This window comes from Lepeophtheirus salmonis, chromosome 2, assembly GCF_016086655.4.
Source record: "Lepeophtheirus salmonis chromosome 2, UVic_Lsal_1.4, whole genome shotgun sequence".
Classification (NCBI taxonomy): Eukaryota; Metazoa; Arthropoda; class Copepoda; order Siphonostomatoida; family Caligidae; genus Lepeophtheirus; species Lepeophtheirus salmonis.
Window position 1 is genome coordinate 34,490,751 of NC_052132.2, and position 16,539 is coordinate 34,507,289.

Genomic DNA, 16,539 nt, shown 5'->3' on the forward strand with positions numbered 1-16,539 from the left:
CTAATTTTAGAAAGGAACTATGGATAAATTCATTCTAATTTTTGATAAAATTAGCCGAAACAGCTAGACAGTTACTTCCAACATAACAATTTTCATACATAAAGCTGAAAATGTCGATTAAAAACATCAAAAATATTTAATTTGACCGATTATCTGAAAAAAAATTATTGCTTTCAAAAATGTAAAAGGGTTCTAATTTTAAAAAATCAGAATATATTGACATACATAGACCTAGCGTGCACTATATAGATTTGGAAGGTATAACGTCACTTTATATGTTGAAACTTAAGGTTTGAACGGTTTGAAAGTTTATTCTGTAACTAATTTTACCACCAAAAATAGTCAATAATAGAAATGAAAAAACAAAAACTCTCAATTGATTTATTTGCTGTCGTCAGAGACAAAACAAAGCCAAAGTTCCATTTTTGTAAAGCAAAAAAAACAAAACATTGTATGTAACTAACCATACAATTAGAACAATACGTAAGTTCAAATATATTTATACGACTATGTTCAGTAAAAAAAAAAAACATTAAAAAAAATTCTCATTGTAAAACAAAAAGAAAAAAATACAATGGAACAACAAAACAAGAAAATCAGTTGCCATTTCCTTCGTAAAGTAAAAAAAAATGTTTTCTTTTACAAGAAACAACATATTGGTTACATAAAAAAATTATTCAAAAATAATCACAGAAAATATGCAACATTTGTATTTCACATGAGAAATTCGATGCAAAAACATAAACTGTAATTTTGCTTCGAACATTTTTGCCACCGTTAATTTTGCCGTATAACAAATGCCTTCTTCTTCATGTTTTTATATCATTCTAACGGGAGTACGTGACATTTATTGTAGTCACTAAGAGTCTTTCAACTTTGTTTTAATAAAATAGATATGTGTAGCCATGAAAATTGCTTTTTTATAGGAATGTTAAAAAAAATACGGAAAATCAACGAATTAATTCTGACAATACGGAAAATGTTTTGCAGAAGAACAGTTTAGTTGCCATGACGTTTCATTAGATCAGAGTTACAAGGAGCTGTGACGAGGGGAAAAGGAAATAAACCAGAATAACACCGATGTTGATCCTCAATTCTACTCTGAGCTCAAAAAGGACATAAAACTCCGCAGCAAACCCTCAGCGTTACTCTCCGTCTTTTATGAACATATACAAATGTTCAATCAGGTTTTGAATATAATTGGATGAAGTAAAAAGGGATGTTCACTCCTCAGGCTTTAAGTAATACTGACAACAGATAAAGATAAGAAAATTCATTGTTTAGAAAAAAGCAGGGCAGCTAAAAAATACGCCCAAATTTTATCACTAGATATGTGCGTCTCTTTCTATTACATTTTTAATATGATACGTTAAGCATTGCTAGATAGCTTTTCTGGCCTCTATGAAAATGGCCCTCGTGAAAATTGCCAGTGCTAAATTGCCATTGGGAAAAGTTACTGTCATTTGATTACAAAATCCCAATACACAAGCCCAAAACTTTTTTTTTTTTTTTTTTACAAATACAGGGGCACCAAGTAGATTAAAAACCACAGCCACCACTTCACAAAGTTTTTTCGGCCACTTCTAAAAACTTCAAAATGAGCCTTGGGCCCATGAGTGCTTAAAATTACGGGATGACACTATGCAGTTAAAAAAACCTACCGCTGCTTCACAAAACATATATGCCCCTCCCAACTGTATCCCAGGTCCTAGGTCGATTAAAACTGCGGAAGGGCTACCAATCATGTTAAAACCCACTGCAAACATTTTAGAAAGTGTGTAGTCAAATAAACACTGCACTACATTTAAGCCCCTCCAAAAAGTTAAAATGAACCCCAAAACCCAAGGGTTAGTTAAGAGTACAACAGGGATACCATGCAGATTGAAATACATTTTAAATAATTAAAATTAATCAGAGTAAATCTTTTTTATAGCATAAAAAATTTAACATATGTACAGTTCACGTGGGCCTGTAATTTATTTATCAGTATTTGGAGGGAGCATTTTGATTTGTAAAGTGGCTTGGGGGGGTAACCTTCTTGCTATCTTAACCGAAGCTCCAGTAAACCCATGTGTCCAGTGTTTATTTTTGATCGTTTGAAAGGGGCATGTATCCATTGTGAAGCAGCGGGGATGCTTATGAACCTGATTGATGTCTTTTGATGGGCTTAATCAACCCATTTCCCCGGGATTCATTTTGCAGTATTTGGAAAGGTGCTTAAATACTTTGTGAAGTAAAGTCGTTTTTTAATAATCTACATGGTGTTTTTGTCATTTAACATAACAAGTCTTGTAGATATTCTGATTTTGAACGGAAATTAATGGAAATTTTGCCAATGGCATTTTTCTACTATGGATTTTTTCCCCTTTGGGAAATTTCTAAATGGCAATTTTTCATTAGCATTCTTCTTCAGTGCAATTTTCCTTCCATACTTTTTGGAGTTGTTAATGACACACTGAGAATTGTCGAGACACGCTTTTTAACTTACTTTTGATTTTATTTCTTAAATCAAAAGTGACTCTTTGGGAAACATTGTTTCATTTATATACTCGATGAGGTTTAGTTTCTATTAATGTATCCCACCTATAGATTAGAAGAAGAATAAAAGAAAGTAAGAATATATTGAAGAAAGAATGTTCATAAGGACAAAGGAGTAAAAAAGACGGATATAGGATTATGAACCTATTTCCAAAGAACTAATTGACTCTTGGCATGATCTTAGCGGAGGCTTAAAGAAATGTAAAAAGTTCAATCGATAAAAAGAAATGAATGTTTTAATAGTTAAACATAAATGTAAAGTGCTAACCTTTTTTATGTCAACATAAAAAGAGAGCAAATATGTTATACAGCAAAAAAAAAAAAAAATGGCTGCTAAGTTATCTAGGACAAAGTACCACCTTATATTTTCAATTAATGTAATCAAACCACCAATGGTAGGCGTTTACCTTATCTTTCAACAACAAGAAAAAATTAATTTATCAATTAGAAAAAAATAAGTTTTGTTTCTTCATTTTGTTGAGCAAAAGATTTGCATTCTGCTACCAACCAAAGATAAAAAAGTAAAATTAATTGAACTTATGAACGAAGCAGAAGAAACAAAACAAGGTTTTACCTCCAAAATCTCCTCCAAAAATGGGTGGAGATGAACATTGTTGATGGTTTTCTTTTTTTTCCCTGTTGTACATATTTACAAACCAACCTTCTACTCATAAATTTCAAAACCATTCATAGGAACCAACCATCATAAAGAATGATTTACATAATTAAAGTTGTTTTTTTAATAGTTATCAAATGTTTTTTTTTTTTTTTTTTTGCAAATGAAAAAACTCTCTCAGCAGGGGTTAAATGTCATTGAAATTCATTTGGAAAGAGAGAGGAAGATAATTTTCATAGGTTGTAGGACGTATTAATGTGTGGATATTTATGAATATGAGATAATTCCAAATATAAACAGAGTTCTGAGAGTGAGGATTGTAAATCAGAGAAAATATATGCAATTATCATAACTGTAATATATTTAGTAAGAGTCCTTCTCAAATTTGTAGCACTTGAAGCCCTTTTTCTAAAAATTTTAAATCAAAAAGACATCTCCGTTACAGAGTGTCTCCCAAGATAAGAGAACTCCAAAAACTAAGGATCCCTATTTTTTTACGATTAGGAAAATTCCCAAGGCACTAATTTTTTCTTTAAAATCCCAATTAATAAAAATTAATTATTTTACATAATTATTCGTTACATACCTGTGTACATTATTAACAAAGACTAAAAATTTTACACCTATGTCAAATAAACAAAAATTCACTACCTTTTTATCACTGCAACGCTTCTGGGCGTTTATATATATATATATATATATATTGTTTTAAACATCAAAGTTTGGCTTTTTATTTAGTTTTAAGGTTGTTTTATTTTAAACTTGTTTTTATTTATTTGTTGTTTTTTAGAAAGGACAATTTTTCTAGATAAGTTTTTATTAGAAAATACATTTATTGATGACCTGGTAAACCTAACATAGCCCAAGTTCTTATAATTTAGGTCACATGCTGATATAAAGACAAACTTTTGTTATAAAAATAATGATTTATCAGGATCACTCCCATTTTCTCGAACTTCCGAGATAAAAAACAACATTCTAATTGACAATCTTTACTTTTAATTGATAAAACATTATCAGTAATTTTTTTTTCTTTTATTTTATTAGAAAGGAGAGGGGAAAAAATATTATAAAAATCATGTAATTATTTGCTGCGCAACCCCTAAAATAAAAAAAATAAAAACCTAATCTATTATTTTAAAGAAGACGGACTTGACTCAACCAACACAATAAAACATAGATGTTAAAAGGATCAGTAACATTCAATAGTAGTAATAGTAATTACGTCAATTAAAAAGAAAAAAAATATCAATTTTCTTCTGTACAAATTTATATTTCTAATTCTTGTATTTTTGTCGAGTTAACACAAAAACAATTTTGAACAAAAATTCAAAAAAGAAGAAGTACTCAATTTAAATTTTTTACATCATATAAGTCATGGACATGTTCCAGTCAACTAAATCTTTTGTATTTGAATTTCATTAAGTATATTTTAGTATAGATTATAGACTTTTATTTGATTTAAGAAGGTCAAAATGTGGCTATTTAAATTAAGTTATAAGATTGTTATTATTTTATTGAGACCTTGAATTTTGGTTACTAAAAGTACAATTTAGAGCACCTTCAAAAATGAAGCCAAATAGCCTATTGATCAAAATTGACAATCACTCCTTTAAGAGTACAAATCTAATCCATTCTCAATTTTGACTATATTGTTCTATTTTGCTTTTGTTTTCAATGAATATATTATATGTCGCTGAAATCTTATTTGCGTTGATATTTTTTTTGTGGATTGGAATTCATTTTTGTAAATCTAATTGTCAGTCATCTTTTACTTTGTCCCATTTTATCTCATTTTTCTTATGTTGCATTTGGTATCGTCTTTATTCCGTACAAAAATGAAATGATTTGCTTTACATTGAAGAAAAATATTTTGTCTCGTCATGGGAAAAATGATTGTTAATGAAATTAACATTGTTGTAAATGAAAAACTTCAATCTTTTTTATTTTCCAAAGCTTTCATCTGTACTCTTTTATTCTTGAATGGGAAACAACAAGTATCAAATAATCACGAGTGCGTGAAAGACAAAGAGTCACCCTGAGGATTTTTTGTTGTGTTACGTTCTTGAACTGGGAGTAGAATTGAGGATCGACATTGGAATAATTCCTCTCCTATATCATTGCAAGATGCGGAGTGGGGTTTGTGCTTATTTTAAATATTTCATAGCTGCTTGCAGCTGATTTAATGAAATGTCATGACAGCTAAGCTTCTCTCCTCCTGAAAATTAATTACTTGTTAAATTTCGTTTCTTTCTTTTTACTTACCGGCCTTTCATAATATTTGCATTTCTTTACATAATATATTAATGAAGATCTATCTAATGTCTAAAAATGTGGTTGTGAAGGGTTATATGCGTAAATGAACATACTTAAATTTGCAGTTGTAGAAAATTTCATAAATGACGAACTATTTACTCATATATTTGTGGGTAATTTAGTTAGTTTACTAGTATGAACTATAAATAATTGATCATATGTGTCAAAAGACATAGAGGGACTAACATAACAAAAGTAGTGAGATTCATTAATAGTTTATCTATTCTAAACTTTACAATTATTTTTATATACATTTCCACAAAATTAATTGAGTATCCACAATTAACTAACCAGTTATACAAATTGTTTTAAAAACTTAAATGCAATTATTTATATTTGAGCCTAAAAACTTTAGTCCAAAAGTACACAATAGAGGACTTATAATAACAATGTTACACCATTGTATTATATATAGGAATAAGTACTCTCTATATACCTGGTTAGAAGGTATAATGCTAATCACTTATTTCTTTAAGCAGTGTCAACATTACTCAAAAAACAAAAAAAAACAGGGATTATATTTTTTTTACTTTGTCAATATTTTTTTGTAGTTTCTTTATTCAATTCTTTATTTTCTTTGTTCACCCTTTTCCTAATCTGATTGGTACATATGTAAAGCGGATTAAAACATAACTCTATTAAATATATTTTGAACCTGGTTGTCTAACAGATCCATCAACAACTTTAAGGGAAAATCCTTCATAAAAACTTACTTCATATCCAACAGAGCCTGATCAGAGCTACGTAGTAATCCTTTAAATCGTGCAACCATGATTTTATAACAATGGTAAACAAATTGTTTTAACAACAAAGCATATAGAGTAACAGGACTTGTAAATATTGTATTGCTTGAGTTCAAAGATTGACATTAGGATATTTCTATATTTACATATAGTTGCTAAAAACTGTGCATACTGGAAAATAGTAATATTTTTTATTCAATTTCTAAATATATTCTGAAGCACTATGACATAGTTTGCTCAACACACAACTTGGACAAACTTTTTAACAAAGCTAAATTACTATTAAACCAATCCATAATATACTTTATTCATATATAATTTGTGTTTGATCAGTCCTAAGACTGATTTCTTAATCATTTAGTACCGAACTGAAAAAAAAAATGATGCCTAACCGAGTCTCAACACTATCTTTTACATATGATATTATGAGCTCTAGTACACAAATTGAATACATTTATATCATTATAACTTGTATATTCATAATCTACAAGGGTAATTTAAAAATAAAATAAGAAACTTTGTAGACTGAAGAATATAGATTATAATTTCAAAAATTTATAAATAATTATCAATAGAAGATAAGACTTATTCAACTCTGTTTGAATTCCACCTTTTTTCATCAAAATTAATTTTTGTTACATTTAGTTCAGTCTTATTTAATTTTATTATTGTCTTTAATTTGTCAAGAAAGGAAAGGTTTGTCTTAGTCATGAAAAAAATCAAAAAAAAAAAAAAAACGTTTTGACTTCCTCTTGCAATCATTATACAAACACATTTTGTTGATTTTTCATTTTGTTTAGTTATAGTTTACGATATTAATACACTTCCAACTCCCACTTATATTTACCTTTTTTATATCCTTCGTGGGTAACGTCGTTACCTTTGTGTATCTCACAAATTTTCATCTGAAAAAAAAAAACCAGAAAAAAGTCCCGAAATATGTTTGTAATTTGCCAATTCTTTCTAACTATGAAATTATTAGTCAATAACTGTTGGGAATAGTTGACAGCTAAATTATAAAAAATTATAATTTTGCCAATCAACTTTCAGAATACAGATTTGGAGAAAAAAAGCAGAAATAACTACAACTGACGAAAAAACAAAAAAACAGTGGATATTTACTTGTGGTTTTTAACCCAGAAACTAATGTAAAATTATTTATTAAAAAAATATACGAAATATATAATAAATTATATTAAAAAATGGAGGAGAAATACGACACACACACAAGTTTAAATAGATGTTTTAGTCTCTGACTGACTAAATATCCTAAACCGAGTAACGAAGGATTACACCTTGAAGGCATTTGTCAATTAACTTAAATTAAATTATACATATGATAAAAGACATAAAAACATTCGTTTAAAGTTATCAACGTCATGTTTTTTTTTTTTGATAAATTAATGTCAAGACGTGGGTGTAGAAAAAGATTCCACATCCAGCAGGCTCATATATAATACCTATACGTTTATATTTAATGCATTGATTGCAAAAAAAAACAAAAAAAAACAACAACATATAAATAAATAAATATCCAGAGCCAAGAACGGATAAAAACACTTTCTATATGTACATTGTACATAGAACTAGAGACAAATCTTGTTTTTGAAGTAATGGCAGTAGTATGAATGGTTTAAATTATTATTTTGTAGAGATGCAAAAAAAAAAATAAGAATCACGTCCAGATTCGTAAAAAAAAAAGTGTCTTCACGTAGAATTTTAATCAACTCTTACTTAAACAAAATCAATTAAATGACATTTTTGAAAGAAAATTATAGTCATATAATGAATTAATTATGAGAAGGGCATGCTACTGGGACATGGAACAATAGGAAATCATGTTGGACCCTGTACCATGAAGAATATCAAATGTGCATTCTTTATATAGGAGGATTTTTAATACCTTTTTATGTTATTTTAATTAAGATAATGGTCAATTAGAATACAAATATAAGGTTTTGTATATTTGAAAATCGGTCAAAATCGAAGATTTTTGAGTTATAACTTAAAAATGAAAACTTTTTTTTTCAAAGTAATTCACGTACGATTCTTGCTGATGTTTAAAAAATTAAATTGCTTACATAATCCTTCTAAAATTATATTTGTAATTTAAAAAAAAACAACACTTTTTCAATGAGGCAATATGTTTGCAACGCTAAAAAGTCATAAGTAAGAAATTTTCAGTTTTATCTGTTAAATGATATATTCCTTAAAGATTTGCAATTGTAACCATGAAGTTGTTTGGTCTAAAAAATTGTCAAACTACTCAAGTTCAAATTCCAAAATTCGTGTATGGAACATATATAGCGTCGGATCTGTCTTAAAAAACTACAGTCTAATCCCTCCGGTTTTAATAAAATGTATCATTTCTTGGACAGGTCCTTAAAGGTCTTTTATGGTAACTACAATAGCTAAAATGACGTAGCTACTAACTATCAGCTGTAGAAGTTTTATCATAACTTCTTTCAAAGAGACAAGAGAATTTATGTTGTCCTTATTTTAATATAAGGATTTATTTTTTCTCAATGTTTCATTTTTTTTTTAACATATTAATTTTGTCTTTACTTCAGCAAAAATGTTGGAATAGTTACAAAAATATAAAAAATAAATGATGTAATTTTTATAATCAGATAACTGTTAATCGTTTAAGTAAATACATTATTTTTTTTTTTGGTTTCTTTTTTACACAGTTTATAAACCGCGTTATTAAAATGTGGCTATGGACGATATTTTTCAATTTCGTCTTTTTAGTCAATTTAAGTTTTAATCAACTACTATGCACAAATAAAGTTTTATATAGCTAAAAATCAATTTAAATGGTGGAGCTGCTTAAAAGCTAAAAACACCAAAAATGGAACCTGTATGCAGGCTTAGATGAGAGTATTGGAAAGTTCAATAGGTTGTAAGGCATGTTTAGTTTGTTTGTTTGTATATATATATATATTTTTAAAGGGGAAGTCATAAATGAAAGGGTCAAATAAACCACCAACAATGGAATTAATTATATACGCATAAGAAAATAACGCATTACTACTGTAGAAAGTTCTCTTGTATTAAAAAAATGTTGAACTACTGCTAAAAGAAATGGGTCAATGTACTTTTAAAAATTATAATATTAAAAACACACCTTAATATTTTATCATTCCAAAAAATAAAAAAAACATCCCTTGCCAAGTAAATTAAACAATCAGACCTATTATTGACAGTTTTTAATTTATATTTTCATTTTAGCTTTTTTTTAAGTCAGTCAATGATGAGTAGCGGAAATTGAAAATCTTTTATTTAAATCAAAAATTCTATTAATTTCCGGAAGTTTATATACATATATGTTCGTTTGAAGAAAGCTAATTTTTGATGACGAACGTTTTTTTTTTAAAGACGTAAAACATTTGTTGAAGAACTGGGATTTTCACACTCAAAACTTTATTTACAAAGTCCAAGCTCTTTTTAGTTTTGTTTTTTTTGCAAATTAGAGTCAGATTAAACGTCATTTATGGTTGTTGTGATAATATCTTTCCTCAAAATGATTTGTATATTTTTGCAATTTTTAATCTTGATTTGGTTAATATAATTAATTCGTTCACTTATACTAATATCACGCCTTTAATGAGAAGCGTGCGTGTTGCTAAGAATGTAATATGAGATTTTGCACTCAACCCCTTTAAAATGATGATTACTAATTTATTTCGTCAAACATTGATCAAAGAAATAAAGAGTGCCAAATCTCCGCCTAAAATAAAATTTAGTTATGTATCACAATTTTTTGTTTAAAGTTATGGTCCATTATGCCTTTTAACTTTTTTGTTATGATAACTTCCCAAAATTTTTTAGACTTTTACTATGACAATATACAATCATCGTACCAAGTTTGATCAAAATCTATGAGTAACTTTTGGCGTAATCCTTGTGATAAAATACAAACAAAAAACAGAAGCAAAATATCATAATCTCCGCTTAACTTCATTGTATAGATATATACGACAAATTTAAACAGTGTAACTTTCATAAATGTCGAGTGAATAAAAGTTCATTTTTTTATTTGAGTTAATGAGTCAGACCCAAAACTAACTTTGTTTAAAAAAAGGATATTTCGAACGTAGGATTAGCCTTTAAAGTAGGTATGGTTCTATGAGATGTGGTGGAAGGGATAAGGGTTACCCTTCATGGAGTATCAGAGTCGAAAAAATGGAATTATTAACGTAATTGCCTAACAAAAATCAGAATGAAGACCTATTGAAAAAAAACAAAACATTTTTTTATAAAAAGTACTTTCAGAAATATAGATAATTATGATTTTTGTAAAAAAAATCATACAGCTATATTTGGAGGAAAATGAACCGAAAACATAAATTCTATTAATTATCAAGAAAGTTAATCTTAATCTTAAGTTAATGAAAAGACCTATGCCTCAATTTAAAAATAATACTCAAATAGAACAGACGATTTGTATTTTAAATCATTTCATGTATTTCAGAAGGCCCATAATATCGTTTACAATATTTGTAATATTGTTGGTATTTAAAGGATTAAGAAGCACAAATACGTAAAACATACATAGAGATGCAAATTCTTGGCATTTATTTGTGCACTATTTTTTTTTTTCGTTTGCAGGTTGAGCAGTTTTTTTTATTTTCCAAGGATTTAATCCTTATTCTTTAATAAATCATGAGATGACTTTAAGCTTAAAGTTATTTTGTGTTCTCACGAAATAAAGAAAGTAACACTTAGAATTTGTTAGGGAGTTATTATAAGTGTTAGTCCTTGTTTTAGTCAAAGACGAGTTGTGAGTAGTGTTGAAAATTGTGTGTATTTTGTGCATGATAACAAAAATCAACTGGAAATGAACATGGAGCCCTGACAATTTGAAGAATTCTTTGGTGGATAGTAACTTAGCCATCATTACTTTTAATTACATCAACTATAATCAGCTGTAACGAGGAAAGAGGGGGAGAAGGGAATAACAAGGACATTGGCAAGAATTATTCTTTTTTGGATTAGAATTATAACAACAAATCCTTTTCATCCCTTGGAAGCACACACGAATGTTCAATAAGGTCATGAAGTTAATTAAATTAAAAGGAAGTTTACTTCTCAAAAGTTAAATAATAAAAACAACAGCTCAGTACAAGAAAATTCATTCTTTAGAATACCAAATTTAAAAAAACGGGGGAGGTAAAAAATACGTTCTATTTTTATTAATAAAACATCATAGTAATTCTTAATATAATAAAACGCTATGACAGCTAAACTCCTCTCCTGTAAACAGGGTTAATACGTCCTTTTTAGGCATTTTTTTTTAAGTATGTGCTTAGAATTTACAACTTTATGCATACAACGCTTTTTTATAAGCGAGATAAAAGTGCAAAGTTTGGTATACATATATTTAAATGTTCTGTTAGGGAATGAACCATGGGATTTATTTCGTGATGGATTATTTAATGTATTTATTCAAATATGAATCTTGGGTGGAAACATAAGTGATAATGATTTATATACCTATATAAAAGAAAGAAAAATAAAGGAAATTATGGGTAGGTATGTTCGTACCCATAATGATGTAGCCATAAATACTACATCTAAAAAATAAGCTTTTTCTCACACATGTAATATACAATGCCGATGATTTATTGTGAGTATCAGGTCGGAAAAATAAATGTAGGTACATTTGAGGAAGTTTGTGCAATGAAAGGGTCATTTATATTCAACACTTGTAGCCTCTATGGGAAGTTTAAGACCCCCGGAACAACTCATAACATTTGTTAACAAATGAAAATACATAGTGGAAGAAAATTATATTTATAACGATGCCTTTTGCTCTTAAGGAAAAACTCTTTGCGTACTGAGTTGGCCTTAATCGATAGTTATTAATCCCTTGAGTGTAAACATGTTGGTATGAATTAATACAACCATGTCATTGTTTAGAAGTACAAGTCTTTGAAATTTAAGTTTGATACTTTGTGATCTCGATTTTCTACTTTAATTGTTGTCATACTGTTCAGTCTCTCATTTTTAATTAATATAACGGCTTGCTATTTTAAATAAACAAATATGTATTCTATTTTTATTTTGATAAAATAATCCATTCAATTGACATAATATAATATTGATAACTATTCTTTCACTAAAAATTAACAGTTGGCAACAAGAAAAATATAGAAGAATTATTTATTTTTTCCACCGTTACTACTTAAAACTTGTAGTGAGTTATAGGTGACGTATGACATTATTGTATCATAATGTTGCAAAGTCTTATAGCTTATCAACAAATATATATTTATAATGTATTCCCACATGGATTTAAATTTTTTTTTACAACCCTACATATAAATCTAAACCAAATCCTCTGTGTTACTCTCTGTTTTCATGAGCGCACAATGTAACTTTAAACTCAAATGTTCTCTCTATAAATAATTACTAAATTATGATTACAACTTTAAGAAATAAAAAAAAATTATAATATTACAAAGTAAAAAAATCTTTAGTGCTAATAAATACCTAGAATTGATTAATTACGATTCTTAATCTTTTAAATATCAGCACTATTAAAACTATTGTAGGTTTTTGTAAATATATTTTGAATGATCTATTCTTTTTTTTCCCCGACAGTAATAAGTATTTGATTACATTTTTCTAATAAATTTGTATATAATTTTCATAATGAATTGCCTTTCTTAATCAATAATTTGATTCATTTTTGGGGACACCTTTTCCAGACTGTGCAGAAATTTAGTTTAAAAAAGTAATATTAGTATCTATTTCAAAAAGTTCATTTTTATAATCTATCACATAAATGTAAAACCACTTTACAAAAAGATTATTTTCTATGAGGTATCCCTCTGAATAAATTCTTAATTGTCAGTTAATCTTAAATTCCTTAAAAAAATTATATAGTCATATATATCTCTGGAAACTATCAATTTATGATTAGACATAATTTTTTGTATAAGCCCTGGATATTTGAAAGATAGTAAAAAAAACCTTCCTGTTTATGGATTTTCTTTGATAAAAAATGAGTTTTTTTAGATGAATTATAGTGTTATCATGTGATTCAGAAAGTCAATTAAATTTATATATTAGTAAACACATGTAAATATGCACAAATAGTCAAACTCATTCCAGTGTGTACCACCTGAGAAAATATCAAAATCTCCAAGTACCATTATTGTGAACGAGTTGAGTAAAGCATGAGGAATACTTGACTCATATCTGACATTTATCCACTTACTGTTCGAAGGAGCTACCACAATTTCAGAACTACTCCTCTACCGAGTGCATAATTGTAAACTAGAATTTTGAATGAGGAATTTTAATACGTTTAATAAGAGAAAATATGATAACTATATTAATTCAACTAATTACAGATGTTGTCACATATATAGTCATTTCTAATTTTCAATGTTGTCTCTATTGAGCTATGATAATGGCCTTCATATGCCGTTGGAACCTCTGACAGATGATAATAATGTAATTTGTACTCATGGAGTTCTAATGCTCATCAACAGAATCCTTGAGAGTTTCGTGAATCGGTTTCCTTGTACGAGAGGCCCTGGCTTTGAGTTACGGCTAGAAGGAAAAGTCGAGCGTGTTGATATCTAGCAAGTATGGCGCCCACATTGTTTTCGGCCATAATGAAATGTTGACTCTAAAAAGGCTTTTGTAACGACTGTTTTGTGTACTGGTGCACCATCTTATTGAAGCTTGTATCGATGTCAATACTATCATTAATGACCGTCTTGACGCTGTAAATAGAATGCTTGCTTATCTAAGTCAAGTTACATATTTCTTTTGATGCCGAATTATCAATTCGTTTCTCTCTCTCTGAGCCCATTTTTTGAGTTAGTGTATTATTTTTTGGAGGGGGTGTCAAACAGTCTATCAGCTGATTGGAGCAATTATCAAAACCTTTCATGTGTTTTTCATGTTTCTCTTTTTTATAAGTGACCAGATTTCCACTACACACTCGGTAAGTCAATTTCATTTTAAGGGAAGCATGTATTGTATTTTTATATGTAATTATGTATACCTATGAGCCTATTTGAAGCACTTCATGATTCAAAATATGCAGTTGATAAATTATGTATGATGTAAAACCATTTCCTTTTTCTGCAACATAAATTTTTTAAGAGCTATACATTTTGTAAGAATACATTTTACCCATTTATTACTACGTATATCTAATGATCCTCCAATTAGTAATAAAATTGATTGTATATCCTTGGTTTTAATGAAAATTAATAGTGACCTCTATGATATAAAAACATTCATTCTTTATACACAGTTTATGTATCTATGTTATATTTTATTAAATAACCCTTGTGTAGGCGAATAAGTAAAAATAAAATATCTTAATTGGCTCTTCTTATATCTCTACAAAAATTAAACCAAAAAAGATATTTAATTAACTATAATTACTTGATCAATTAAATTATTCTCCTTTATCAAATAACTTGTTTACTAACATTTTAATTGTAAAGCAGCATTGGAAAATGATCAAAAATAAGTTTAATATCATAAATAAATAGATGTAATGTATTTTGACTTCTTTATTACTTTAGATTTTGATAACGATCAAGCTATCGTAATGAGGCATTGTTTTGGCGAGAACAGGAGGAAAAGATTGAGCAATTCAATAAATAGTATTATTATGAAGAATGTATTACATTCTTATATAATAATAAAGCTTATGTTCTAAAGTACTTATTAGTATAATCGAATCTATCAAACTGATCCATATCAGGGGTTATTATCTAACTTTATCAAATTGAGATAGAATAATTTGATATTATCAATCGCAATCCTATGGAGTGATTTATCTTTGATATTATTTGTGTCAACATATTTAACAATAGAACAATGGTGCTATAGCACTGTTAGCAGACTTTTGGCCTCAAAAATGATCCCACTAAAGTTTCAGAACTATGTTGGTCAGAATAATAATGATGTTTGAGTATCCTATGACTAAAACAGTTACCCTACAAGTATTCACTTGCTGCTAAACATCAATAAAATGATATATTTGAGCACATATTTGAATATATAGGCATTGATGAATGCAAAAGTGATTCAACCGTCCAGTGAATATTAAGGGATTTGTAATCTTATTTTCAATTTTTTTTTACTTCTAACTTAAATTTACATTAATAGATACACATTTCATAATAAGTAATTTATTTTGCTTCAAATTTGTAGAGTATTAAATGCATTTATTATGTTATAATTTAAATACAGTTGCCTAAGATTCAATCATCTTGTTTTTTTATAACACATGATTTATTATAAGCCAAAGTTTTCTGAAGGCCAGGCAGTAACATATAAAGACTTCCATTACAAGCAATAATCTCTACTACAAGCAATAATCCCGATTATTATACAATTATTAATGCTGTTCAGATATTCTACTTAATTGTGAATGTTAGTAACTATGTAATGCTCATAATAGGGAACTATATAAAAAGATTACAAAATAAGCTTAGGAATTATATGCTCATTAATTGTAGATATGTAGATGATCAAATACTTTTATGTTATGCCATGATAGTTATAACTGAGATAACTAACACGGCACACATTTATTTAGGAATATTTTATTAAGTAATTATTATTTCCCTATTTTAAAAATGCATACGTATCAGTAAACAAGGATTACTATAGATTGTAACAATTTCTATTGGCAGATAAATTGTCTATAAAATTATTATTTTCTCAGGAGTAGTTTTTTACACATTATAATATTGATAATTTTTACCCAATAACATATATTGAGGTTCAAAGTAATAGTTATAGTCAATTGGGATCCTTGGATCTACAACTACCTTCATAAAATAGCTGACATAAGCTTCTCTTGATCCGTCGTTACTTTGATTGTTTATCGTAACTTTTTCTTACAAAAATAAACAAAAATTAGAGTCAAAATCAGTTAGTTGTTGTATGTTAATTCTTCCAAACTATGGAATAGTTATACGTTATTTCTTAGAAATCGTTCACATTTTAACAACATAAGCCTATTTGATTGCAATTAATCAACGTTGCAAACACTAATAGTGGGGAAAAAAAGTAAAAAAATCGACGCTTGATTACAAAATAATAAGAAAACTTTGATGAGAGTGTAGTTATGCGAGATAAAAAAGGGCTTAAATGTTAGTACCATGGATATGAATCCATGGTACTAACTATCCCTTACCCATAAATGTATTATTTCAATTCAATAAAAAAAGGGGAATTCTGCTACGTGGAGAAAGTTACATATATTATTTCCTTAGTAGTATATCAAAAAAGGCACCTTGTGGATGAAAGAATGTTATCTTAGACAAAGAAATGACTTCAATC